The 4681-nt window shown below is 42.3% G+C and overlaps 1 non-coding gene across 1 annotated transcript; it reads right to left on the bottom strand.

Moving 5' to 3' along the window:
* Positions 1–3950: 3950 nt before the first annotated feature.
* Positions 3951–4025, bottom strand: Trnas-cga (transfer RNA serine (anticodon CGA)). The gene has a single exon. It is a non-coding gene; the product is annotated as a tRNA-Ser (tRNA).
* Between the last annotated feature and the right edge of the window lie 656 nt (positions 4026–4681).

Below are 4681 nucleotides of genomic sequence, written 5' to 3' on the forward strand. Positions count from 1 at the left end.
GAAGACAATAAATAATAAAAGCAGGCGACGAAATCGGTGACTTAAATGATTAAACGGCGGAAAATTGTGGAACTTAAAACATAAAACAAATGGTTGGCGATGCTAATAAAATACACAGGAAGCAGACAGGTAAACTAATAGACAGACAATTAAAAACACGGGGACTTTTTGGTTTCTGTTCGCAAGAGATATAAAAATCACACCCAGCAACAGCACGATTTCTGTTCGCAACACTTTGGAAAGACGCACAACACTGAACACTCACTTGAACACTGCACTAAAAAGTTGGCACAAATATGATACACGACAGCCGAGGACAGATGGGGGGAACCGGGACAGATGGTGGGAAAGAAAAGGGGGAAGGAGAGGAAAAACAAAGTGGGGCGGGAGGTGGGGAAGGAGCCGACGAAGGTCAGGCTAATTGCAGAGGCATTTTAAGCAGTCATTCCTACTACTCTCCGTACGAGAATGGAGCATAAATATGTACTAATTAGTGGTACCATCGGAGGTACGCTTTGTGATGTGCTTCACGTGGTTTGCAGAGTATTGCTGTAGATGATATATTTTGCCGAAGTAAACAAAGAGGTCAAGATAGCTTATCCTTAGAGAACACACATCGTTAAAATACCTCACAGTACGAAAAAAAGGCAAAGACAACAATATTCGTTAGAATTTCTCGTGTTAACAGTATTTGCCTGTACCTTGAACAGCGATTTACACATTTTCGATTGCGGCTGACGTCTGAAAGTCGAGAACAGGCGTGAACCGAGCCACGCCTTTAATGCGTCCGCCTTATCAAGCATTCCAAGGAAAACGCAACGCTATGGCGTGTGAGTTAACGAGCATTTCGCGCTCATTTACGTATATGGCCGAAAGAGTCAGCCTTCAGAAACTGTGAAACGAACCCTGTCGTCCATACTGGATGCCCCAAAGGGCGCAGATTCACCACGAGATGGGGAAACTCACAGGCGTCTATTGTCTGTTGAGACACAAGCGCTGTAGTGTGCGAGTGAGACAGACGAGAACCTACGTCACAGGGAGACCCAGTAGAAGGCTTTTGTGGCGAAGGAGACGTAGCAGTGTTAAATATGGCGGACATAAGATCGGCCATAAAGGGAAACATTTATGAAAGTTATTTAATTCTGTAGTATTGCAGGGAATCAAGCTGCAGTAATTTTAATCTGCCATCCTCCATAAATTTTCATGGTGATCCCAATAAAACTTGAACATTAATCATATCTATAATAGTTTAGGATTTACTGTTGATGTGAAATTAACTAATCTTGTAACAAAGAGCTGAATGCCAAAATCTGAATGCTTGGTCGATCTTAACGATCGATATTTCATATAAAAGCGCATCATTAAAATGACAAACGTTGTAAAGATGAACTCTGTAACTTTATTTGTTTAAAATATATAGTAAATTTAAATTATAAGTATTTTCAGATAAGCATCAGATGATCATTTCCTCCACACAAAAAACATTGAATGATGACAGCATGACACCTTATTGAATAATTAGGTAATAGAATATTTGTTGTAAAGTTTAGTGCATAATAGTTACTTTCGTTCTTTTTTTTATCAGAAAGCACATTGGTGCAAGGCTACTGGCCGTGACATTCAAAATTAAGAAGGAAATTGTATTGGTTTTATGTAAAAGAATTTAACGTCTATTATGTTATGGATATTATTGTTACTTTATTTAGAACGTAAAAGTGGTCAAGCTTTGATTATTTAAATATGTTAAAATGTAATGTAGAATAAGCTGTAGCCAATCAGATGCACGGCTTCAGGAAAAGGAACTGCACTAGTCAGTTGAGCGAAGATGTTCGGCGCGCGAGAAACGCGGTCGGAGACGCGCAGAGGGCAGTTCTGGTTGAGATACTGAAGCGGACAGTTCGGATGGAGACACCAAATGGTACAGTCTGGCTTGAGACGTGAAAGCGGACGGTCCGTCTTTAGGTAACTAGGAAGTGAAACCACTTAGAAATTTCGCGTTATGTGGCATCGCGGGACTTAAGCTCTGAGCGGTGGGCAGCTGCGCACCTGGTGTGAACTCAGCTTTTCGTGTAGTTAAGGAGCGGAGTGTTGTGCTTCGCGATGAGATTGTGAGTGATCGAACTGTGTCAAATGGACATGCGCCCGAGTGTAACAGTCAATCTAAATAGGACTACTTTCGCGATTAGTTTGCTTTCTGGATAAACATTATTCTAACCAAATCGCAACTGTGTGGCCTACATCATTTATGGGTCGTTAATTTAGTTCCCAATATTATTATTACTATTAGTATATGTTATGGTAACTTTGTACTTCGCAAACTTGCCATCAGACAGACAATTTAACCAAAGGGTCGCAAGTGTCTATTTAGAGCGTGTAATGCGACAAGTGCGGTTCAACCCCTAGACGACATTTCCACGAAGAGGAACCGCATGTGAGCCCGAACATCTTTGCGAGATTAGCTCGCAGGCTCAACTGTCACAGTTTCGTCAATCTATATGGTCACACAAATTGCGTTCTAAGTTGTCAGTTTGCTCAATCGAAATAACAGACGCCGGTAAGGTCCAATAAAATTTTGATTTTCAATATTTCATACAGTTAATGACCAATTTAAAAATTGGTAAAAGCTTTATAATCTACACATTGAGAGGTATAATCTTATGTTAAAGGCTTAAGACAAGTAGTAAAATCAGAAACTGTGTAAACACCTTGAGGAAGCGTAACTCATGGTGCACGTGATAGCCCCAATTTCAAATTGACCCTATCGATGCCAGTCTCATTGTTAATGAATTCCTCGATACCATTTTTTATCGATATTAATGATTGTCAGCTCTTCCTCCGGTGTTTTTTATTATATTTAATCATCATTTCTATTCCTTTATCCTACTGGATAAATATGAGAATCTTCGGTATACTTTTTATATTAAAATAAGGGCTTTCTGAAAAGCTAGTCAAATTAAAATGAAATCAGACATTACTGGCTCAGACAAAGTTGACGCTCGGCGCGGTGGCTGATGAGAGCGACAGTAAATGGGAAATTGTCGTTTCCATCAGCCACCGCGCCGAGTGTCAACGTAGTTTGCGCGACTAGTAAAAGTAATTATCAACGTCAGTTCAAGTTATATTTTCGAATAATTTCTATTTTTCAGATGTATAAAATTATTATCTCAATCTACATTACAATATTAATGTAACATCGTTGACGTGGGCTTTGTGACACAATTGTCAGCTGTTAACCATGTGGTAGTAACATGGTGGTAAAGAAAGAAGGGAGTTGTCGTTATATCACAAACTCTGAAGCCGACGTCCACCGTCTTAAATAGCCCAAAAAATTAGGTATACCCCATTTATACCTCCAATAATTACCGCGGTAATACTTCCCCGTGACATCACTCTGAGCTGTCCGTGCCCAGTTTCGACCGTTGGGAATATCCATCGACTTTTGTGGTCGTATCCCAAATAGCATCTGGTCCTTTGATTGTGTGGAGACGCAGTTGTTTCATAAACAATGCCAGCTTGCGCCGTTTACGGGTGTACTTATAGATCTTATCGTAATCTATGGTTGCGCTGTTTACTTTTATTCGTTCCTGTATTTGCCTTCCAAAACTGAAAACGCTCCAACGCCCGAGCCACACTGTAGCAACGGTCTCGTCCCCGCACAACACACGGCTATGTGACCGCCCAGGTTGTTGCTGCAGCATCTCATGCCTCAGCTTCCTCTCTCCGATAATAAATTATTAATTCTTCCCATTTCCTCGCTCTTTAAAAAAGATTCTGGCTAGAACATCCGCGGTCATGTGTGTGTGAGTTTTGTATGTGTGATTGTATTAATGTGTGAATGTGCTTTGCTTGCTTTAAAAAGAAGCCTTTCATCATGAAGTTTGTTGTAAATAGTCCACTGCACTTCAACAAGAACAATGATGTACATGAAACTTCCTGGCAGATTAAAACTGTGCGCCCGACCGAGATTCGAACTCGGGACCTTTGCCTTTCGCGGGCAAGTGCTCTACCAACTGAGCTACCGAAGCACGACTCACGCCCGGTACTCACAGCTTTACTTCTGCCAGTACCTCGTCTCCTACCTTCCAAACTTTACAGAAGCTCTCCCGCGAACCTTGCAGAACTAGCACTCCTGAATGAAAGGATATTGCGGAGACATGGCTTAGCCACAGCCTGGGGGATGTTTCCAGAATGAGATTTTCACTCTGCAGCGGAGTGTGCGCTGATATGAAACTTCCTGGCAGATTAAAACTGTGTGCACGACCGAGATTCGAACTCGGGACCTTTGCCTTTCGCAGGCAAGTGCTCTACCAACTGAGCTACCGAAGCACGACTCACGCCCGGTACTCACAGCTTTACTTCTGCCAGTACCTCGTCTCCTACCTTCCAAACTTTACAGAAGCTCTCCCGCGAACCTTGCAGAACTAGCACTCCTGAAAGAAAGGATATTGCGGAGACATGGCTTAGCCACAGCCTGGGGGATGTTTCCAGAATGAGATTTTCACTCTGCAGCGGAGTGTGCGCTGATATGAAACTTCCTGGCAGATTAAAACTGTGTGCCCGACCGAGATTCGAACTCCGGACCTTTGCCTTTCGCGGGCAAGTGCTCTACCAACTGAGCTACCGAAGCACGACTCACGCCCGGTACTCACAGCTTTACTTCTGCCAGTACCTCGTCTCCTAC

This window comes from Schistocerca nitens, chromosome 6 (genome assembly GCF_023898315.1).
Source record: "Schistocerca nitens isolate TAMUIC-IGC-003100 chromosome 6, iqSchNite1.1, whole genome shotgun sequence".
Taxonomy (NCBI): Eukaryota; Metazoa; Arthropoda; class Insecta; order Orthoptera; family Acrididae; genus Schistocerca; species Schistocerca nitens.